Raw genomic sequence first — 25,713 nt, forward strand, 5'->3', positions numbered from 1 at the left:
CACTTCTTCAAGGTTTTCTTTAATCTCTTTCTGATAGAAAGAAGATCTTTGATGTGTCGATGCCCCTCCTTAATTCACTCAATATTTGATCTAGGCCTCACGCGGCTAAATCTAGCTGAAGTGCTTTCATATGTTCACTGCTTTAGAAACATCATCGCATCTGTATTGATTCAAAAGACTCCAAGAGACACAGCTTCACATATATTACATGATGTCACATAGACAAGAAGGCCATAAACTTTATAGCCATTGGCTAGATAAATAGTTATGCAATATTTAATGACGATTGACACAGCTGAAATTTCACCAATGCCATGGCTGAAATTTCATACAGCTGCATTGTAACATACCATCTCTCTGGTATAAGAATGTTTATGAGTGAATTTGCTACAGTATGTTTCATGCTTATTGACTATAAAGATAAGGTAAAATATTACCTAAGCATATATTAAATTTCTGGCATCTTTATATGATATCTGTATTAAACACATGCCTCACATTTATTGTCTATAAAGCTAGACTGTAGATAAAGAGATTTTGGAATCTGACAAGAATTGACAGAGCTTCACATGTTTGAAGTCAGTTTTGAGAAAATCGAGTTAAAGATGTTTAAAGGTTCAAAAGCAAAATCACTGCATACATACCTTAAAATCACTAGTAAAACTAATAAATTATTTATGTTAATTATATATTTAAAATGTTATGTTATATATGTTAATAAAAATATATGTTCAGCTTTTTTATTGTTTAATTGACATTATAACAGACAGCTTTAAGATCTACTGTAATGCAATGATCTAATATTTTTCCCAACAGTAAACCAAACATTAAGACGTAACAGATTATATCTGTGTGAATTCTTGTCAAAACAAATATTTTTAAAACTGTAATTGTCTGGATATCGGGGACGCACGCTTGCGCATCTGTGCATGCTTCGGATCTGTCAGTAAGCGCGAGGAAGATTGTTTTCATCTTGTCGCTCTTTAAAGGGGACATATCATGAAAATCAGACTTTTTCCATGTTTCAAGTGCTATAATTGGGTCCCCAGTGCTTCTATAAAATAACAACACAGTAACTTTTTAGTAACAGTAAGTTTTGTTAAACCATTCTCTGCAAGCATGTGAAAAATAGGTCATTGAAATTTGGCCCTCATTGTGATGTCAGAAGGGGATAATATCGCCCCTTAATCTGCACTATCCAAGCATGGCACTGCCATTTAGTTCAGAGATCAGCTCATTTGCATTTTAAATGACACACGCAAAAACAGCTAATTTTTGCGCTCACCTGCAAAGTGGCAATTTTAACATGTTATAATAAATGATCTATATGATATTTTGAGCTAGAACTTCACATATGTACTCTGAGGAAACCAAAGATTTATTTTGCATCTTAAAAAACTATTTTAACATCAAGCAAGTTCTGCACTCTATTTTCTAATTCAGGAATGTTTTAAAACATAAACCAAAATATCACACGCATATGGATGGCCAGAATATTTTATCTCTATAATATTCAACAAGTTTATACGTTTATGATAAAATATTGTTCAAATTAATTTTTTGTAGTCACAAGTAAAATTTTGGTCTTACCAGGAATGTGCATGGATGCATTGCGTTCCCATTAAAAGAACCTGTCTGAACTCGATTCTGAATCGCAAGGCTCCGATTCTGTGTTTCATACAAAGCTTGTGCATGTACTACGGCTCTGTGATCAGTAGGAAGTCCATATCAATCTAAAATCACTATGAGTTTGAGTCGTTTATAACGTGCATTTAAAAAAGAAACACTCGTCAAACACAATCATTTAAAATATTCTCTATTATCATGAAAATACCTGAAACAATCTGAAGAACAGCAATATAAATATGCTTCTAGATATTTCCTAAAGTAGCGTTTTGTAATGATACTTCTTCTGTGGCACAAATGGAGTTTCTGCACGAGAGCGCCCTCTGGCTTTTGGATGTGGTGGCATTTCACCGTAATTCATTCATTGAGAAAAGGGGTATTGTCACAACCCCAGTTCTTACAATGATGATACTGTATTTCATCATTGTATAATTATTATAATTATGTTTTCTAAAATACTGTATTTGTTACCAGTAACATACATTAAGGTGTTTAATACTACGCATCTGTTGAATGCTTAAATCTGATTGGCTGATGAACGTTCTGTACCGTAGTATAAGCGGAATAATTGACCCCGGGACGTAAAATTATTGAAAAATAATGTACACCCAAGGTGTAACAGCGATGATTATATTTATACAAACCATAGTAAATAATATACAGTACGGTAAAGATCACATTCCTATTACATACATCCTGAAAGGATATCAATGTCAACTTGCCCTACATTTGAAGATATTGCTTAATATATGCTATTGTGCAAGGAACATTTGTGCTGGCATTTCTAATTTGAAAAGTAGGTTTTTTTTTGGCTGTGTCGTAATTTTCATCTCAGTTGTTGTCAGTGCCCTTATGTTTGTGGTGCATACGACAACAAGCAGATGGTAGAGCCTTCTGTATTGAAAGGTAGTGCTTAATTAGAGCTTCACAACTGTAATGGTCCCATTCAAAACAGACAGAGGCGGAAATGAATCTGAAGGTAAAAGCCTAAGTATTCTTGGCCCATGAATAAATACCCTCAACTCTGAAGAGGATCGGTGCATGAATATTTAGTCAATCATGCCAAGTGTTGCGCATGTAGTACATAAAGGTTCAGGATTTACGAGTACAGTGTAGTAAATAATGCTATATGTCTATGGAATGTCAAAATAACTATCTGAAAAAAAAAACATTTAAATGCCTAACACTTTCAAAGTTAAGTTTTCTTCTATAATAAAAAATAGCATGTTTGCTCGCATCGAATTTACTATACAGACAGTCAATTTTAATTGTTAACTATTCCTGAGATAAGGGGTGGGGGGGAAGATGGTAAAACTTCACTAGAAAGATCCCCTTCCACGCTTGGATGGGGTAGACAGACGCCTTCTTCTGCTTAACACTAATCAGGTATTCCTCATTACGTGCCCGTGGCTTCCATGTGACACCGTGCCCAGTCTCTCCACACTTCTGTGCCAAATTAGTTCCACCTAGTTGGCTACCAATGACCTATTCAATGTAAATGAAATGGGTGGAGAACACAGGCCCTGCTACAAGTTCAGCATGTAAGTTTAGGGCACATTACGGCACATTAATGCTGTTGTGAGTAGAAACTGTACACTGGCTGCAAAATATAAATAAAATATAGTTGTAACATTTCTGATGCTTTAACAGAGTATGACAGCGAGACCAAACTGATAAGAAAATGTCAAATATGCAATAAGTTCCTGGACAGAAAAGGGCCGAATACTAACAACAGGGGGTCAACGAATGGTCAGTAAACCATAAGAACATCGCCTTCAATGAACCCATGAATGTTTAATACATGTGCCTGGCAAAATGTTTTAGTTTTTTTTTTTTTGCCAGGCGTGAGATTCGCTCCATAAAATCTTAATTTCAAATGGTTAAATCTTTGGGGAGTATGATTTAGTTGCTACAAAACTGACAGCCACAGAATGTTCTGGCAGCTATGATCAATCTGTCAAAAACTGAGGGGCTGTGAAGAGTTTTTTTCCTTTACATGCGTGTGCTTCTGTGTGTCTGTGTGAATCTGCGGGTGCGTACGCTGTTGACGGGCATTCAAGCAGACGCCAGGTTCCACTGGCTGGACACATCCACGCCTCTCCCGTCAAACGTCCACCTGCAGAGACGCAGAGACAAGACTGTTAGCATAGAGACAGACACAAACCAACTCTCAAGTTCATCTCCCTGTTACCATGCGGCAGCCATTTTAAACAGATGGTACCCAAACAGCCTGTCATGTTTACTGTTGCCGCCATAAAAGACAAGAGTCCAACAACACAGCCCTGCAGGGGCCCCAGGGGAGCAGCCAGGGCCCCGCAAACAGCTGCCTAGGGGAGCCGAGGGCCCTCAGCCCAGGCTGCACGCCTCCCTCGCTGGTCCTCAAAACTCTTTTACCTATGCGGACATGCTACATTTACTACAATTAAACAAGCACGCCATTTGAATACGCGGTGACACCTCGCAACCTGCTCGACAGGGCCCGCGTATAATCGCGTCCCCGTGGAGCGAAAAAGAAATTGTCCGTGTCACTATTAATGAAGGAATTTGCATTGTGATCTTAATTAAGGGTGGAATAATGAAGCTCACTACTGAATTAGTTAATCGGAAGAAACTTGTACTAATGCGTTTGCGCGGCCTATAGGCATGGCCCGCCGATGCTTTATATTCTGCCAGAGGTTGGCTGAGGTTACATCAACTGAAGGTGGCACAGTGCTAATAAGGCAGGTGCTGCTGGGCATCTCTCCTTTTCTTCAGGTAGTCAAGATGGTGGCCTGACCCCGGCACGGTCTCCTGGCACTCACAGGCTGTCTGTCCCCAACACATCAAATGAAAACTTGGCCACTGTTGCCCAGGTGTTTCACTTCAACACTTTTTTGGAGTTTTCCAACAAACACAAGCCTAAATTAAATTATTAAAATTTAGCCTCCTGGCTATTCAACAATGAACGTTTGACAGAGAGGAAAGGGGCTTTTTAAAAGATAATGCCAACATGTTTTCACACACTAATCATTACAGCTGTATTGGGATGTTACGAGCAACCCCGAAAGGCCCTAAAAGTGCTCACAGTGACTCGAGGGTCTCAAGTGGCCAATGAATTATTTATAGCCCCAGAAAGAGCAACAGTGAGAACATAGCAAATGTCATTACACAATGGGTTTTAAGAAAACCAACATCTTGAGATAAAAAAAGAAGGACTAGGAGGACGAGGGGGGGTCTAAAAGTTTCAATGTTGCAATTAGAGTCGCAATGAAATTGAAATGATAAACTTTAATTTGCTTTTGGAATATTGTGATTGATTTTTTTTTTACAAATAACTTGATCTGTAAGCTTCATTATTTTTAAAAAAATTAATGTGCCCTCATACTCTTTAATCAAAAACACAAATCTCCTCCCCTCCTCGAAACGGTCTCTTTACTTCCGGTCATATGGTATGGCAGGTCGGTGGGGTCAAGGAAAAGATTGCATTTAACTTCAAACGATCCAATCAGTTCTCGACGGAAGAAATTAAATTCCAGCCCTATAGACTCCTTAATCGCCTACGTCACTGTGACGTCACCGCTCTAGCTGGAGGCAAAAAATAAATAGGAACCCATAGCAGGCGCGCTAAAAGTTTGAGGTTTTGACTTTAAAATGTCATCATGTTGTGTTTTTGGCTGCCAGAATAGAAGGAACATCACTTTTGGTTCAAAACTAAAGTTTTACCAGATCCCGGCAGATTCCTTCACAGAAATCAAGACGACAATTATGGTTGAATGCAATACGTAGTAAAGACTGGACGAAGACAATCATAATAATGCTAATGTTGGCAGGGCACACTTCATAACAGGTAAAATAATCTATGCATTTGTACAGGTGTGTTGGTTTTATCTAGTACAAATCAGCAAGTTTCTGTTTTATAGGTGAAAATTTGCCAACCTTCAGTATTGTTTAGCTTAAATGTTAAACAAACATACAGCGATAGATGTGTGTGCCATCCTTTGGTCTCTTAAAATAAGACCAATGGTCTCTTAAAATAATCCACATTGCTAATCATATCCCAGCTATAGGTTACATTAGCCTTGACAAAATTCCCCAAACCACCCGAAAGTAATTCATATGCATTTACATTTATTCATTTAGCCGACGCTTTTATCCAAAGCGACTTACAATTGCTATATATGTCAGAGTCACACGGCTCTGGAGCAACTAGGGGTTAAGTGTCTTGCTCAGGAGCACAATGGTGCATCACAGTGGATTCGAACCCGGGTCTCTCACACCAAAGGCATGTGTCTTATCCACCGCGCCATCACCACCCCTATATATATATATATATATATATATATATATAAAAAACTTGGTTAAAATCTGCAATTTTGAGTTAATTTACAAAAAATATCTGTCACGGTCCCGCAGAATCAGTGACTGTACATATTCGGACGGTTACGAACCTTCTTCTGCATCCATGGTTAATAAATCCCCCTAAAATGTGCTAGCTTACGCTTGTCAACATTGCCTCCACGGCTCTTTTTGCCTCCAGCTAAGCCCCGCCCACCGGGAGACGTTGCAGTGTTTACAAACGTTTAAGGGGTCTATACCTGTATTCATTTCAGAAGCCATTTCAATCGGATTTATGTCACCATGGGAAAAAACAAGACAATTCCGTTTCATCCCGACTTTACTCTTGGGATTTCTAGAAACATCTTGAGAATTTGACAGTACACATTCAAAATCGGACTGGCAATGAATTAAAACATGCTATCTTGGATCTTCGTATTCTCTTGTTGAAATAAGAGTTGTTTTAAATCAATTTGCCTTTGAGTAGGTGTTACACAAATGTTTAGATGTACCAGTAGTCGTGGCTACTTGCGAGACAGCCTAATTGAATTTAAACTGTAATCCCACTCACATGTACCAACAAAATCAAGACATAATTATGAATTACACAAGATTCAGATTTCTTGCGCATTTGTCAGTGGCTAATATTCTTGCCGTAGGATGTGTGTGGATTCGGGGAATTGTGCTGAATTCAGGAGGTCAGGAGAAGCTTAAAATGAAATATGAATCATGTAATAACACTCTCTCTTTAACTCGTGTGCCGTTGTTTACCCTTCCATATGCCGAAGGTGAAACACTTGCCCTCTCCTTTAGAGAATCAGTCTCTGTATCAAACACGTCAATCACAGAAAAGCCAGTAAGTTATTATGTGCACGTATAGAAAAAATCTTAATTTTTGTAACAAATCCCAAAATCTCAGTTTCCATCTAAAGTGAGCTCAATCTGACAGCAGCATTATTTACACATGAGATCCAAAGAGCCAGAGGGAGATGAGTTTCATGCCAAGCCAGTTGTGTAAACACAAGCTCCTGCTTGGACAAAGAGGAACTCTGACTTCAAAACAACAGTAAAACTGTGAACCTTACAAAACCTTTGGGGACTGGACTGTTTGAAGTCTTGGCAACTCCGGGTATGGGTGAGCGGAGAACGAATTCTATTGCTACAAACATCATCAAGCCCATATGATTCCCTGATTAAGACCATGTGTTGGACGGCCGTTGGATTATTGTTCCTGCGGAGTGGCCGGCGAAGCAGCGATTGGTCAAAGACTGAGAGCACATGTGTCAAAACAAGAGGGACTCTTTGGTCCAGCATGTGCAAAGACCTTTAGAGGAAGCATTGGGTGTCAATCCCAATAGGATCCAAACACATCAAGCCAGAAACATGAAAGAATGCTAATGCTTATCATAATTAAATCACTACTTATTTTCATTAAGTGATGTCAAGAATGGGAAGAATTTTCCCAGAGGAAAACTTTATTGCTCAGAGGTTGACATTTAAAGCTCAGAAGATTCATCTATGTTTAGTTTAAATATTTATTGTGTTTAAGAGGATACTCCTAAAAATAATTGAGAAAAAAAAATTAGACAATTGTCATAAAGCAAAATAATATATGAAGACAAAAAAAAGAAATGTATATAGGTACTTTTAATTTGGTAGCATGTTCCCGAAAGTTTTTTTTTTAAAAGCTATTTGTTCATTCTGCCTTATCAAGACTGTTTAAAGGGATGGTTCGGCCAAAAACGATATTAAACCCATGATTTACTCACCCCCAAGCTGTCCGAGTTGCATATGTCCATCGTTTTTCAGACAAACACATTTTCGGATATTTTATAAAATGTTTTAGATCTTTCAGTTAATTAAATGTAATGTTACGGGGTCCACCCATAGTCCACGACCTTCAAGTCCAAAAAAAGTGCGTCCATCCTTCACAAATTAAATCCAAACGGCTCCAGGATGATAAACAAAGGTCTTCTGAGGGTAATCCGCACGGTGTTGTTGTAGAAATATCCATATTTAAAACTTTATTAACGAAAATAACTACCTTCCGGTAGCGCCGCCATCTTAGTCGCGTCTGCATTCAGGATGAGAGCTTACGCAGGCTACGGAGGCTACTCTACTGCTGCTCTGTGCCCCCGCCCTCCGAATTTGTCACACGTCACTAAGAAAAGTGCGTACACTACGCTAATACTCTCTCCTGAATTCGGACGCGACTAAGATGGCGGCGCTACCGGAAGGTATTTATTTTCGTTAATAAAGTTTTAAATATGGATTTTTCTACAACAACACCGCACGGATTACCCTCAGAAGACCTTTGTTTATCATCCTGGAGCCGTTTGGATTTAATTTGTGAAGGATGGACGCACTTTTTTTGGACTTGAAGGTCGTGGACTATGGGTGGACCCCGTAACATTACATTTAATCAACTGAAAGATCTAAAATATTTTCTAAAATATCCGTAAATGTGTTTGTCTGAAAAACGATGGACATATGCAACTCGGACAGCTTGGGGGTGAGTAAATCATGGGTTTAATATCGTTTTTTGGCCGAACTATCCCTTTAAGAGTTGGATTCCTCATGCCAAACATAGGCAAAGTGTCAAAAAAGCAGTTGTACGTATGTCTTCATTAATGTTTAATGCACTTCGCCAGGGTTCATACAAGCTTCGGAAAAGATTTTCGAACATGAAACATTTATACATAACAATCTTGCTTTTTTCTTTTATGGGCAATTTAAGTGCAGGAAGTACAGTGGAAGTCCTTTTATGGGCACTTTACCCAGAATAGCGCACATACACACCAAAAAAAAGAGATGAGACGAAATCAACATCACCAAAGAAGTTTGCTGTTATTTGTGATAGAAATTTAAGCTTGCTTAGCTTCCCAAAGAGCCCAGCCTTATGGAAACCATGGATATAGTTTGTTTATATTTGGACAAAGGCATCTGCCAAATGCTTAAAAATATTAAATGTAATAAAATCATATATGTAATATACTTACGTATTTACAGCATTGGAAATGAAGAGGTGGGTTATGTCAGCACCATTGAAGAGAGAACGGGCAACACCTGGAAGGTAGCAGAGGGGTCGAGTGTTCCACAAATACATGTAAAAATATTTTTTTTGCTTTGTTTAAAGTAGTAGTAATCAAACCACGGAGATGAAGTGATTGGATGAGGTAGGATGAGGTAGATCAAAGGGCTTGGTGAGGGGCCTTCTCGGGGGGGATTAGACCCCCTCCCTGTTTGCATTTTCCCGCTGTTTCGCTAGCAACCCTGCACACGCCGCCTTGCCGAGATCAACCTTGGCTTGTTATGACAATGGGAACAACAAACAGAATAGCAGAATACAGCTAAATCCACCAGACACCAGTTCGCCATGACTTTGTAATGAACTTTGGTTCAGATGGCAGGTGATGGATGTCCTATTGGCCAGGTACCCCGATCCCTGTTGCACCCCAGACAGGTGCAGCTCAGAATATTGACAAGCCAGTGAAACACAAGCAACACAGGATGTGGGAGCAGCTTTCCTTACTTTTTGCCTTGTTAATGTGAACTGGACATTCGACAGCTCAAACCTTAGGAAAAGCACGCTACACAAACATTATATGTCCATCAAATCAGCAGGAGAAAAATCTATAGCTTGAAGAATGTATAGCATCCATACATTAGAAACGTACAAACCATGTAAACACATTAGGTCATTAACATCATAAAATATTAACTAAAAAATACCTACTATCTGTAAATCATGTTAAGAGATATTGCTTGAGTTTTTTTTTACATCAAGCTAAATCTAAATATGCGGCTTTTAATTGATCTAAATAACTAAAGTCTTACACAAAGCAGATTTGGTCAAGTGCGCTTGTAATTAATTAAGCAAGTTTTAATGAGTTTTGTAATGAGATGTAAGACATGTAATACTCTTTGTATACATGTTCTCTATTTTCTCCAACACACATCCAACACAGTGCTCATGTTTGATTAACTCTAATCCACATAATTAGAAACCATAAGATTTCCCTGAAGGATTTAATTCAAATGTGCTGCCATCGCTGATAATACATTTAATACCATAAAAGGACTGCCTAATACAAACACTGAGCGCACCAAGAATGATATAACATTAAGAACACAATGTCAAAATTCGAATAATTTCTCACAATGTGGTGTTATACACCATTACACAACTCTGCCAGGAAAGTGCATGCTGGGATGTACTGGTGTATCATTGTATAAAAACAGAAGAGAAAGGGATGGAACGCTCTCTCCGAATGAAATGTTTCAACACTAAACACCATAAAACCAATGAGTGTGTGATGTGGGTCCAGAAAGATTTTACTGCTCTGTGGGGTGAGACATAAAACCTTGTACATTCCACCCCCACACTGATGTTACTGTCAGAACAGAGAAACATGGGCATCTGTGCCAGCGCAGGGGTAAAGAGGCATCACTTAGAAAAAAGGGGATGCTAGATTAAACTTATTTTAATTCCTATAAATGTGACCCTGTCTGTAAAAACCAGCCTTAAGTCTAATATCAGTTTGATTTCAATCATTAAAATCAAATTGATTTTAATCTTTGACGTGGACTAACTTATTAAATATTAAAGATATCAAGATTATATTTCCACAGAATGTTTTTATATTAGGCTGATTTTCCAAAGAAAACAGTAGTAAAAGATGGGGAGCACAAATTTGGGTTACACTTTATTTTGATAGTCCACTTCAGACATTCTACTAACTATAAATAACTTTGCAACTATATGTCAGCTAACTTTCAATAATTTGCAACTATACGTCAACTAACTGTCATTAGAGTATTAGTAGACTGTAAGGGTTGGGGTTAGGGAAGAGGTTTGGGTTAGTGGAATAAGTTGACATGCACCTGCAATGATACTTATAGTCAGTTGAATGTCTGTTGAGATATCATCGCAATAAAGTGTTAGTAGATATTAAGCAGACAGTTTACTAATTCTCCAAAGATTGGTAGTTGATAAGTAGTTGCAAAGTTACTTATAATTAGTAAAATGTCTACAGTGGACTATCGAAATAAAGTGTTACCCAAATTTGTTAAAGCATCACTACTGTAAGATGCATTTAAACAAAAATTTTAGGTATACTTTCTCACAAGATGTAATTAAGAATCATTAAAATTATATGACATAAACAACTGTTTACAGGTGACTAGCTAGACTTAAGATCAAAGCAAATTTTTCAGTATAACATGTAAGGGCAGTGATTCTCAAACCTTTCTGCATGCACCCCCCCTTGTGTGGGGCGCTTCCCTTCGCGCCCCTCTCCCCAAAGAAAAGTCATGGCACAAATCAATCTCAAACTTAGAATTTTAATTAAATAAAACAAATTTAATTATACAATGTAGTGCTGTTGGTTAGTAGCCTTATTTTTGTGAGGTTTCATTACATATAATTTATGATAAATTAATGTATTATGGCACCCCCTGGCACCATCTCACTGCCCCCAGTTTGAAAACCAATATGGCTGCATACGAAACCCAAGGCAGCTGACTTGTTGCCCAACATGATCTCACAAAGTTCCGTAGTATAGTCACGGAATATTTTGCTCATTTATCTGTGTCACGGATCTCCGCATTTTTCCGTGTCAGTTTCACGTATTGGTTACTCAATTCTTTTTCCTATTTTTAAACCATTGTCGCTTGGGTTTGGGGTTTGGGATGTCATTTTTACTATTGGTTTATAAAAAAAATTCCGGTGTTTGACGTTAGGGTTAGAGTTGGGTTTGGGTTAGGATGTCATTTTATGTAACAGAAACTAGGAAAAACAATTGAGTAACCAATATGTGAAACTGACACGGAAAAGAAAGTTTGTGGTACAGACACGGAAAAATGCGGAGATTCGTGACAATGACACGGATAAATGAGCAAAATATTCCACCACTATACCACGGAAATTCATGAGATCAGGTTTTTTTGCCTCACTACCTCATGAGACAATGACTGCATGAAGGCAGAACCGGGAAACACATTCGAGCAGCCTTCATAGGCAGTGTAATGGATATCAGTTTGAAATATAAACAGAGAGCGCCCTTGTATCCCACTAGTCCCATATTTGAAAACTAATATTTGTTTAAAGTAGTAGTAATCAAACCACGGAGATGGTTTACTGAAAACAGTAATTTCTCCCTAGAAATGCAATCAAATGTGTAAAAAGTGAAAATATTATATTATTTATACTAAATTTGTGCTCCAGCTGCACAATTCTCTGCGCACACACACGCATAGAATTGTGGGACAAGAAAAGCAAATATTGGTTTTCGGATGTACCTTGATGTCTTTCTTTCTGCCCTAGAATGCTGCCTCCAAAGGACGTAGGCTGTGTTAGGGTTAGGCTGACAGCCGAGTAGGAACACAACTTACATAATAGGCAGAATAATGATGCTTGTTTGCATAGGATCTGGAGGTTGATGATATGAATTGGAGTGAGACCTCTGTCCTCCAGGCCATCTTGCTATTCCCACCACCTCCTCCTGTCCTCCTGCTGAGATATGGCGACTGGGTGAAACAATGCCTCCATTATCCCCCATCCCTCCACAGCATCCATCCGGCCCTCCGTCACCAAAGAGCAATGTGTTTGGAATCCTCAGCCGATTAAACCCAACACTCTCATTTATCATTCAACCTTACATGTAGGCTGCCGTGTGAAGCACACGTACGTTAATACAGACACATACAGTATACACAGCACAGGAGGCGCCGAGAAGCACAAGGGTACGTCCTCAGGGCGGTCACATCGGACTCCGGTTTACCTTAAATATCTTCAAAATTTGCTTAACTCCTGATGCAGATGTACACGTTGCTTGTACTTAATTCTGAGATATTGCCTTGGTTTATTAAAAAACACAAACATGATCCATTACTGCTCCCTTTGCTACCCTCTCGCACCCACATACGTGAAGCAAACGCATTAGGAACCATCAGCCATTTGTTTGCATCCATTTTACAAGCTTCTGGGAGGTTCCACTTGGTATCAGGTTCCGTCAAATTTATAATAACTTAATGTGACCTAAAGTAGGTCATGGGCAAATTTGGAGTTAACACAAAGATGGAAAGCAAACTAGAAAGAAACATGAAACAAAAGGAAATAAAAATATTCCATTCACTTTAGAACCGCAAAGACTTTGATCACTGATTTAATTTGCACAATTGACTGCAAGTTCTTTGAAGTCGACAGGAATTACTCACGACAAGACAAACTGTAAAAATGTCTAAACTACAACATTCATTCAAGCTTAATCAGTCAAGACAATGCAAATATGGCTTCATCAAACACACTGTTAGAAAAAAATGGTCAAAGTATGTACCCCGGTTGTCACTGGGGCAGTACCTTTTAGAAAGGTCTTAAGTTGTACCATTAGGTACAGATCCATATACATTTGGTACCAATATGTATCCTCGAGGTACTAAATGAACTCTTAGGTCCAAAGCTGAAGTTTTTAAAAGGGTACAACCCCAGTGACACCTTGTTACGAACTCTCCACCAACATTATTGACCTCAAAACTCTTAATTCAATATTACTACTTTCATTGCATTTCTTATTAAAAAAACTTTGTGTTCTGCACATATAAGGTTTTTAGCAAACTTAAGCTGCATACTGGCCTACAATAGACACCGTGTTTTGCTTAATCTACCTCCTGTGATCTGCCTAGAAGAAAAAGACACAAAGTAGCATCCTCCCCTTGCTCGGACCGCGTTATCCCAGACACAATGTTGGCATCCTGACAACAGCCATTTGATCAAGACCAATCTGTCATCCAGCTGAGAAGTATGTTTTAATGTTTTATAGATTTGCACCAGGCTATGTTGCACCATTCAGTATAAACTCTTTCCTACATAGCAGAAACACCAGATTTGTTTTCCCTGAGAGTTAATAGACAAAATTTCACACAACTGCATTGCCAGACACAGATTCTCTGTCTAGAACACAATGCCTTGGCTTCACTTCACTATTTATGTTGGTTTCATTCCTTTGTTTAGCTACTACAGGCTCTGAATGATTTTTGAGACCAATTGCTTACTGTAAATAGCCTAAATTTCTTTCCAGATTGGCTATGTTGGCACTTGCCCAGGCTATTGTGCGGGGCAGATTGTGACACCAGCCGCTAAGCGCCCCATCCACAGTCTGCTTACTGTGCAATCAGCTAGACGAGACTTTAAGACAGGCAGCCATAAGGGCAGCCCCTGAAACACACACCGCTGCTCCATCTCCCCAATGTGGTCCATGCGGTGCCTTTGTAAAAATACTATCTTTGGCAGTCAGCCAGGGGATTCGGGCAAAGGCAACCTCTCCAGCGATCAGGGGTCATTCTCGTTTGAGGTGTGATGTTTAAACAGCGCTTTGCCACGGGTGTAGGTGATTCAGCTAACGCCCGTGTGGGATGCTGGGAATTCAAAGGCTGGAACAGACGAGTTATTTGAGTACTCAGTGCGAGTACTTCGATTGGCCTTATGTGTGTGGCATCCTGATTGACAACCCTAGTACACTCAAATGAAATAAAATATAACCATTAAAGGAAAACTTCACTTTTTTTGAAAATATACCCATTTTCCAGCTCCCTTAGAGTTAAACATTTGATTCTTACCGTTATGGAATCCATTCAGCCGATCTCCGGGTCTGGCGCTAGCACTTTTAGCATAGATTAGCATAATCCATTGAATCTGATTAGAACATTAGCATTGCGCCTAAAAATAAACAAAGAGTTTTGATGTTTTTCCTATTTAAAGCTTGATTCTTCTGTAGTTACATCATGTATTAAGACAGACAGAAAATTAAAAGTTGAGATTTTCTTGCCAGATATGACTGGGAACTATTCTCTCCTTCTTGCGTAATAATCAAGGACTTTGCTGCCGTAACATGGCTGCAGGAGGCACAATGATATTACACAGTGCCTAAAAATAGTCCCCCGGCTTTGAAAGTTACCAAGGGTAGGCCTACTATTTTTGGCTGCTGCGTAATATCATTGCCATATCTGCCTTGAAAATAGCCACTTTTAATTTTCTGACAGTCTTAGTACACGGTGTAACTACAAGAGTTAAGTTTTAAATAGGAAAAATATCGAAACTATTTGGTTATTTTTTAGCGCGATGCTAATGGTCTAATCAAATTCAATGGATTGTGCTAAGCTATGCTAAAAGTGGTAGCACCAGACCTGGAGATTGGCTGAATGGATTCCATAATGATAAGAATCAAATGTTTAACTCTAGGGGAGCTGGAAAATTAGCATATTTTCAAAAAAAAAAAATTGTGAGTGTCCCTTTAACATCCACAGAAGAGGATCTTTGTAGAGGATAAATGGGTTCTAGATTATAATAAAGAAAGAAAATCAACTTTTCACTGACATGAAAAGTGGAACCAAAATAGTTCTTCTATGGGGTCACTGCAAATATTTTTTTAACTCCCTTTACTATTTTAAATAAACCATTTTGAATAGATACACCCTAGATAAATTTTTCTTAAATGTGTAAATGGGCAGTAAAAATTGTAGAAACTTTGAATGGGCTCTCTTTAGTTTGCACACTCCTCTGACAAATCGCCAGAAGAAAATAAATAATGTCACCAATATTAGAAACATAAGCCATAAAAACCTACATTTCTAACCAGCTAATCTGTCGTAGTCTGACCCGGTCACATTAAGTGCATAATTTTTTACATTTATGAGCCTTTAGAGAGAAAAACTAAAGGACACATATTGACTTAAAATATTGTTAATAGTCAAAGTGTCATTAAGAGATCCCTCTTTATAACTCTCACAGCAGGGAGTTCAGAAATGATCTAGAGTGATGCACTGCGCTTTGTGGTCACAGCAGTGATTTTCTGCATACAAATCCATAGCGAAGGACACAAAGAAGAGCATGAGAGAGGGAAGAAGAGACAGAAAAAAAGAGATGGGAGTAAAGAGAGAGAGAAAAAGATAAAAAAAACTTCAGAAAGTTGGACCATTCGTATGAACGGAGTTCTGAGAATTTGCAGGCAGACTGGAAAGGATATTTTATGCAGGCACATAGCTATATTCAGTGGGGGTAGACTGAACTGACTACATGGAGACTACAAAGCACGGTTCCCATGGCTCATGAATAAGTTGAGGAAACGATCAGAAAAAAAGAGGAGAAAAATGAGAGATGTTTAGACAGATGGGCACTTAAAGCAACTAGGAATGAGCAAAAAAACCTCTAATGCAACTTCAAATTCACCTAATAATTGATCTTTATTTTCTCTTTTTATCCATCAAAAAAGGTTAGATCAAATCTGATGTGTTATGAGAGCTTGTCAAAAAACATCAAAGGATTAAGCTGTTTGGAGCGCCCCAGATTAAATTAAATTGCTATCAAGAGAATGGGCGAGAGAGAGGGAGACATAAAATCAAATGAACGACCCAAAAAATACTGGCACGCAAAAAGAAATTAAAGAGCAAGGGGGATTTTTGCGTCTCTTTTGGACCAAAAAAGAAAAAAAATGTAGATATTTGAGTGAAGCGTGTTTCACTGCATTTTTAGAAATTTAATGAGAATCTGGCAACAAACTTTTTCCCTTTAGGCTTTTAATGTTATATCAAATGTTGCCTTGCCAAGGACAAGATGATATTATGAATTTAGAGAACATGAAATATTAATACCAAGCTCTGTATCAAGAAGTGCATAAGTAATTATTAGCAAGAAACAGGATATTGTAAGGTTAAATCCAATAAGTGATTTTACTTGCCTTTAATAAGCGTCTCATGTAACCGACTATTTTTACATGTTGTGGTGAACATGAAAAAAAGATCACTGGCTGCTCTACCAAACCTTATTCATCACAGTTTCTCTATAGTGATCATAATCCATTTCCACAGCTAGCGTACCCTACGGCCAGGCTTCTCTCCACAGGACCAACAAACAGAGGTTGGAGGAAACCTACCTTCTGCTTAACTATTTTTCACACTGTAAACCAATGATTTGGTTCACACCATTTGCCCCGTACCAGTCTCATGCTTATATTTTACATCATTGTTTTCAATATTTGACTATGTTCTTACATCTACTTAGACAAATTAATACATACCTATCTTTATTCAATGCGTGCATCTTTGTACAGTGCGTCATGAATGTGTTAGCATTTAGCATAGCCCCATTCATTCCTTAGGATCCAAACAAGGATGAAGGCAGAAGAGCACTTCAACCATGGCGCACAGTAACATCATCACTCCTGACTACTCTCTATTTCGCTCAAACTTCCGTTAATATTACTGCGCCTGAGGTCGAAGTGCTGCAAACTAAGTGCTCTTCAACCATACAATATAGTTCTCATTTTTTATCGCCACGTTTTATTTTGTGCCACCATACTTACTTGTGTAACTTCTCATGTAACTAGGGAACTTTAAATGTTTTAATGTTTGGTTCCTTCTAAATTCATCCCTGTTTGGATCCTAAGGACTTAATGGGGCTAGGCTAAACACTTGCTAACACATGCTAACACATTTACGACGCGCTGTACAAAGATAAAGTGCACGCATTGAAAAAAAATAGGTATGTATTAATTTGTCTAAACTGAGGTAAAAACACAGTAAAAGTGAAAAACAGTGGTGTTTTCCTTTAAAAATCAATGCAAAATCATTGACGGAGTAAATATCCACCTAAATGTGGAACTTAAAGGAATAGTCTACTCTTTTGCCATATTAAACTATGTTATTACCTCAACCTAGATGAATTAATACATACCTATCTTTTTTCAATGCATGCACTGTACAGTGTGTTATGAATGTGTTAGCATTTAGCCTAGCCCCATTCATTCCTATGGTACCAAAAAAAAAGTTTTATTTTGTGGCACCATACTTACTTGTATAACTCCTCATGTAACAGTCTTTAAATAGGGAAAACACGGAAGTGTTTGGTGGCTTTCCTGTTTGGTACCATAGGAATGAATGGGGCTAGGCTAAATGCTAACACATTCATAACACGCTGTACAGAGCACGCATTGAAAAAAGATAGGTATGTATTAATTCGTCTAAGTTGAGGTAATTACAGAGTTTAATATGGCAAAAGGGTAGACTATTCCTTTAACTTTAAACTGTTTGATGGACATTTGCGTTTCTCCATCATTACCCGTTTCACATCATTCAAAGCCCAGTCCAACTCTCCAGCCCCGCGTCCTCGTCAGCCATTCTGCTCGGCGAGTTGAGAGAGAAATGGAGGCAAAGCTCTTGAGAAAATAGCTTTGTTGTGAATCAAATTACTCAGATCTTGTGTTCCTCACCGCAGAGAAATGAAAACAAAATTTGGAAGACAGACCTCAGGTTCTAATCAAATTCGTCAGCAGATGTAGCGGCCCACCACAGAAAAACCTGACGCGAGAGAGGGTGGAAATTCTGAAGCTTCACATAAAATAACCCTAAGATGACTAAAATACTTTAATAAACAAACAACAATTGTTATGTTGTATCACAGCAAGTACATTCTTTAAGTGGTTTAATTTATTTGTGATTGATTTGACCATCACTTTCTGATGTACTGCATTTAGAGCAATAGTCATGTGTAGCCCTTTCAATACTACTCTATATCTATTCTAATCATTTGTGTGCATCTGTCATCTTGCCAACTGAAATTTACAGTATACAAAACACAAAAACTCTACACGTGTCTAAAAACAAGTCGACAAAGAGTTTGTGGTATGTCACATCTGTCATTTCCCCAGAACCGTTTTGTTGATGTGACCTCCAAACATGAGGAACTAGGAGGTAATGCCTTTAAATCAGACCGCAACACAAAGAACCTCACTTTAAGGTAAACATGGCCTTGTCTGACCTTTAGGGATCATGCGATTGTGCAGGCTTTGCGATTAACGTAAACACCCGTGTGGGCAGACAGCATCAACAGTACTGGCTTTATGGATCAACATTGATTTCCACTTAAGGCCAATACAGCTACTGTGCACCTCTACCCCGGTACTAGCAATATTTATCCAGAAGCCAATAGGGGACATCCTATTGTGGTGTAGACAGAGGGACAAAAGCAGCCACAATGGATAAAAATCACCCCACCTGTTGACACCAAGCTTCCTTCTTAGATTTCTCATCCAGACTCCTCAGGGGAGCTCTGTCAGGCTTTTTTGTCATTTCTTGGCCTAGCCATCTCTTTTTCAAGATTTGTCTCTTAAGAACTTCAATAGCTTATGAAATATTTCTTCAATTCTCTGATAGATCGACAGACAAATGGAAAGACAGATGGAAAGAGAGACGTATAGACAGACAGATGGATAGACAAAAAGACAGATAGGTAAATATACAGACAAGACAGATGGATGGATAGACAGAAAGACAGACAGATAAATAGACAGATAAGACAGATGGACAGACAGACAGACAGACAGACAAAGTCTCAGTGCCCAGGAGATGTTTCTCCAGTGTGTTGCATGTATCTGGATCTAAAGGAGAACCGAATCTCTCCAGGTGGGCATTGGGAGCCTGGTGAACTTAGCAGAGGAATTTCTCGAGCAAAGGTCAACCGGCAGGAGCAAGGTAGCATGACATGTGTCTCTAGATTAATGCATGCCTTCTCTGTCCCAGAATGAATTTAGCAGGCCAGGCACCACAGGGAACTCCATACCACAGGAGGGCACTCTGAAATTTAATCAATAACAAAACAAAGATGCCAGAATTGCAGAAATTTGCAGTGAGAGTCCTACCAATTTTTCTGCTCATCTTGAATCCTAAATAAGTACATTTTACAGCCAACCATGTCGACCGCTGAGGCATCTCTGGGCCCAGCAAATTAAAGCTCATCTCGGTTGCATCACCATCTGATAAAATGGACACTAAAATGGAGAGGCGACCTAAAGGCTTAAAATCTTGAATCACTGTGCAGTGTGGATCAATTTATTCAGCCACAGGGAAGAAATTAAACAACTTTAGAAAACATGTAAAACTAAAACCAGGCCTATGTAAAAAGAAAAAAATATTATAGCTAAGGCAGAAGGCAAGTATACTGTGCCAGCTAAAGAAAATTAAAGCTTATTTTAGTATTTAGACAAATTGTGAAACATGAACAAACCCAACTGGGTGATTCCCACGAAATCCAGATTTAGAAGGTGTCCAGCATCAGAATTTTTAAAAAGCCCTTGAGGCCAATTTTTTATGCACATTTAAGATTAAGGTCTGAACTTACTATAATTATTATTTTTAGAGGTTTAAAAATATTTCCTATAAATTTATTTAAATTTTTTAGATCATTATCATTATCAAAAATTATCATTATCGCAACGTGATATTAAATTAAATATATGCATTTACAAACTCATGTTTCGGCAATGAGAACTAAGAAGTTGTCTAGGTACTATGACAAACAAATTTCTACTTTTATCTGGAGAGAAAAAATAAGAACTGCTAACCTGGTAGCCATCTTGGGTGTCACAGTCAATTATGTCCCTTCCAACAATTTTATTTAAAGGGATAGTTCAGCCAAAAATTATATTAAACCCATGATTTACTCACCCCCAAGCTGTCCGAGTTGCATATCGTTTTTCAGACAAACACATTTTCGGATATTTTAGAAAATTTTTTAGATCTTTCAGTTGATTAAATGTAATGTTACGGGGTCCACCCATAGTTCGCGACCTTCAAGTCCAAAAAACTTAGACTCTTAGACTCCTCTGTACTCAGGAGAGAGTATAAGCGTAGTGTTCGCACTTTTCTTAGTGACGTATGACAAATTCGGAGGGCGGGGGCACAAAGCAGCAGCAGAGTAGCCTCCGTAGGCTGCGTAAGCTCTCATCCTGAATGCGGACGCGACTAAGATGGCGGCGCTACCTGAAGGTTTTTATTTTCGTTAATAAAGTTCTAAATATGGATATTTCTACAACAACACAGCGCGGATTACCCTCAGAAGACCTTTGTTTATCATCCTGGAGCCGTTTGGATTTAATTTGTGAAGGATGGACGCACTTTTTTGGACTTGAAGGTAGTGGACTATGGGTGGACCCCGTAACATTACATTTAATCAACTGAAAGATCTAAAACATTTTCTAAAATATCCGAAAATGTGTTTGTCTGAAAAACGATGGACATATGCAACTCGGACAGCTTGGGAGTGATTTAATATCATTTTTTATATCATTTTTGGATATTTTCTGAACTATCCCTTTAAATGTTATTTCCTTGATTGAAAATTGTTGCGGAGGATGAGAAAATTGGTCTTGGACACATTTATATAACTTATTATTGTCTCTACATTTACCAATGATCACCAAATACCACATGTTTCTTTACTGTAAATGTTCATGGTGTAACATGGACTAAAGTGTTTTTTGTTTTTTGATTTTTTAATTATAAATATTTCCATTTCAAAGAAACCAAATCCAGTCATGGACACGTTGCGGTAATGAAAATTTTCCCCTTAAATGTGGAAAAATCAACAAAATTGGTTGTATGATGTCATTTGAAATCATGTGCAAAATAGTACATGAAGAAATGTTTGTAACTGTATGCTTCTTATTTTGATAGCATTTACTTTTTTAATCAAAATGTTTCATGACACCTCATAAGTCTAATTTCGCAAAAATCACTCAACTATCAAACATAAACAAACCCAAACATTGATTTAAATGTACCTACAAATTTAGCCATTGGATGCTTTTGTCAATATCTAACCCAACCATAAGTTGTAACTAGGAGTGCCACATGCCCTAAAAAGTGAAGCCAAAATATTTTCACACATCACACCCAGGTGGCTGGGAGCAGTATAGGTCATAAACCTCACCCTCTCCATGTAACCGAATGGGACATGAGCCAAACGTAAAAATCTAATACTGTAAATTTTTCCAAAGGTGGTTTCTGTTATTTTAGTTATTTCTTATCGCGATGATGTACTTTTAAGTGTTTGTTTTTCTAATAAGTCTGGTTTAAGTTAGTTAAAAGATGCTATTAAAAATGGGTGAGACAACATGATTTGTGTCTGTGATTGAGTAAAACAATATAACAATAACAATAAAACATCATCTGTGCAAGATGTCAGCAGCCTTTTTTATTTTGACCTCATTTTTCTATATTGGAAGTCTATGGACATACATTGACAAAGTTTTTTACAATCTATGATTGAAACAATCCAGCATTTTTTTTAAAAAGAGTGTAATTAAAAATGACTTATAAAAGCCCGTACAGTCTAATGTTTAGCATACACTGTAAAACTCATCTCTAGTCAAGATAAATAATGGTAAGTTAAAATGACTTTAAAGTTTAGGGCAGCAAAGATTTTTTTACAGTGGGAAAAAGAAAAAAATATGTGAAACTGGGAAATAATTACAATTACTTGAAATACTGCACAACAGTGAACAGTAGATGGATTACACTAAAGCCTAAAGTATAGCCCTTTTTTTACGTTTATGCCATAGACTGTAAAAAAAGGTGGACGTAGTGTCCGTGACGTCACCCATACAGTAGGTTTCTGAAGATCGTTTTTGAAGCCAATAGTAGGCGGTTCCTGCCGTTGCCATCTTGGCCGCACTTCACAGCGCATCACTTGCAGATATCCGAAAATGGGTAAAGAAGCGGGACGTGGTTGAAGCTGAGGTGGTTCAGCACATGCGCAACCTACACATACAATGTATGCAGGGTTTCAAAAATCTGGCGGTGCATGTACAGTTTCCTGTACTCTTCTGATGATGAAAATTGCATCACATGCACTGTACATGAACCCTCACGTGCACGTAAAAAGTGGACTATAGTTCGGCCTTAATGTAGCCACGAGACTTTATGTGCAGTAAGGATCCCTTACTTGTTTAGACCATTCAAAAATATATTCTCCCCATAACACCAAAAAAATTAATATGGCAATATGTTGACATAGAGATTAAATGAATATACATAGAAAAATAAGAAAGGTAATGGATTATTACGTGAACCTTTTGTCAGCAGGAATTGAAATCTATTAAGTCCTATATATAGATGTCTTAGGGTTTATCAGATTGTCCATATTTCTATAGTGGTATGCAGCAAAGATTTGGATGATTGCTTCGCTATACCAATAACAGTCATGAATACAATGGCATCTGTGAGCTGTTACGACATAGCCATTCATAGACCTCCTGGTAGGCACTTCAAAGATGTGCCACTTAAATCTATTAACATACAGAACAAACAAAATCAGACACCACATAAAACCCCCACCACCCACCCTGACACATGCACACCCAAACACACGGTTGCTCCACACCACCCCCAACACAACTGCATCTGAGCCCATCAAAGACAACATGCCATGAAAAACATACAGAACATGCACTAAATAAAATACCACAGGATCAAATAGACCCAGCTTTAAATCATGCACTGCGCAAACAATATTATTCTGTCCCACAGCACCTCCTGAACATCATTACAAATGTCAGACGAAAGGAAAGATGAATTTTGAAACAATAAAGGCAAGAAACATATTAGTGAACGGTATACCTGATCCCCTCTAGAGAAAGAGAATCAGAGAAAAATGGAGATGAGAAGAACACATGATCAAATTATCACAAAGTTGTTATCATCTCATTGTTATCAAAAAAGTGGAATTAAGCCAGTCATACAGAGTCGAGGGGAATGCATTTGTCAGGAAAACCTGGAGAACGGGTGCATCAGTCGTAAGCTGACGATGGTGGAGGGCGGCATAATGAGTGAAATGAATAGACTTTTGCCAGTGGGGTGCGGCAGCTGGCGAAAAACCCGCAACCGAAGGATAACAATAATACTGATGAACTGTGCACATGAGCTTTCAAAGGTATTGTTGAGAAAACCCACGAACACTGGTTTAACAATGCATACTAATTCACAAGGCTCTCCGATAACCAAAAGAGCGCCTGCTTGATCCAATATGCCATACAAACATACATCTTTATCAGCAAAAAGGGTGAAATGAAGACAGACGGAAAGCTTTGTTTGTTTCCATTGTGACGCAAAACGTGGGCCCTTGAAGCAGTATCATGCTCGGTTTTGTCTCACATTTAACTAAACGTCCCACAATGCAGCTTATTATGGCAAAGAACAGTGCCAGAGACAAGACAAAGACTTTAAAGTGTGTGATTCGTCTTTACATGTGGGTTTATCCTAAATTATACTATAATAATATATGACCCCATCTGTGAAATCCAGGCTAATGTCTCAATCAAATTATGAGATCAGGAGCATCAAAGTTTGATTTTACTCATTGATTTAAATTTAATTTCAATCTTTGATATGACCTTACTCAGTCAATATTAAAGATATCAAGGTTATTTTTTCACAGAATGTTCTTTGCGTTAAATAGGATGGTTTATGTAAAAACGGCAAATAATAGAAAAATTACTTTATATAGGTTTTTACACATATATTGAAATTATAAAAATACATCAAAATTATTTTTTATAAAAATAATAAATAAATAGTTAAAATTCTATATATGATTTTACAACACTGGAATTTCTGTGTAACAAAAGCATAAAGTCCAAAACATTTGATCTGCTCATGAACATCCAGTTTTCTTGCTAAGTGCCTTTAAAAAATAAATAAATAAATAAATAAGGCAATAACGGGCAAAATCCTTTTATGCCGAATAATTTTATCCTCAAGTGTTCATTGTTTTATCCCAGTATATTATCAACATTGTGAACCTGCACTCCCTGAAATTGCATAAATTTAGTCCAAACAAATTAGAGCCTACTAAATCAAGAAAGTGATTTTCAGTTTTATGTAAAATATGCATCAGACGATTGGTGAAATGGACTGGGGGCGGTCTGTGGGCATGCCGTTTGAGGCTTGATTGGGTAGATCCGTTTGAAGATGATACCGGAATACAGAGCCTTAATGACACTTCCCTAAACATGACATCACAGGCAACCTCTTCTGTTTGATGCAACCAGCACACAAAGTATTAAGCGTGACTGTAGATGAAAAAAGAGGACAGGGAAAAAGAAGGGTACATGTCCCATCATCTATTTTTATGCTTCTTTTAATTTACATTTCCCTGCCTGGCTGATAAAAGCAGACAGGGAACACAAGGACGCTGACACTGGGATATCTGGCGGGCGGCAGAGGTCAGCTTTTAACCTGTCAAAAGCGCAGTACTTATTAGAATAAATCTCTAGACTCACCAAAGGGCAGCACTGGCCCCTGGTTCTGACTGACCTGGGGCTGGTCAGAGAGGGGCAGAGGGCCTGCGCTCTGATGTGCAGTTATGAACTGAATGTCCATAATGAAAAGCCTGTTTTGTGAGATGAGAAGGGGAGGGTGTGTTGGGGCAACAGTAACATGAAGTCAAGTTAACAGATTTTATATCCTTTCATGCATTTCAGAAGCATTTCTGTATCTTCAAATAAACTTTCAAATTCAAACATGCTTTATCTACTCAAATATACATTGTATTTATTTAAAACCAATCCCTTAAAGAAAGATTACAACTTGGTATTTAGGAAAATAGGATCAAGGTTAAATCTCACATAGCCAGCACTTCAGATTGAAGACAGAAGGTCTGGACTCCAGAGCGTTTTTATTGACCAAGGACCGTCCAAAATCCCATCTGATTGACATATAAAACCAACCAATCAGAATTCATTTTGTTAATTTTTGGTACCACTTTTAGCATAATCCATTGAATCTGCTGCAGCAAGTGCAGTGATATTACGCAGTGCCCGAAAATAGTCCCCTTGGTTACTTTCAATAGCAGGGGACTATTTTCGGGCACTGTGTAATATTATTGCGCCTGCTGCAGCCATGGTATGCCAGCAAAGTACTTGATTATTACGCCAGAATGAGAGT

At 38.1% G+C, this 25,713-nt stretch overlaps 1 long non-coding RNA gene across 1 annotated transcript in view; it reads right to left on the reverse strand.

The window, feature by feature from the left end:
• Nucleotides 1-25,713, reverse strand: part of LOC135733327 (uncharacterized) — a 118,079-nt gene that overhangs the window by 24,163 nt on the left and 68,203 nt on the right. Inside the window, exon 5 of the long non-coding RNA XR_010526935.1 lies at nucleotides 3,667-3,742. This is a non-coding gene — a long non-coding RNA (uncharacterized lncRNA). The remainder of the gene's footprint in view (nucleotides 1-3,666; nucleotides 3,743-25,713) is intronic.

This window comes from Paramisgurnus dabryanus, chromosome 15, assembly GCF_030506205.2.
Source record: "Paramisgurnus dabryanus chromosome 15, PD_genome_1.1, whole genome shotgun sequence".
NCBI classification, from domain to species: domain Eukaryota; kingdom Metazoa; phylum Chordata; class Actinopteri; order Cypriniformes; family Cobitidae; genus Paramisgurnus; species Paramisgurnus dabryanus.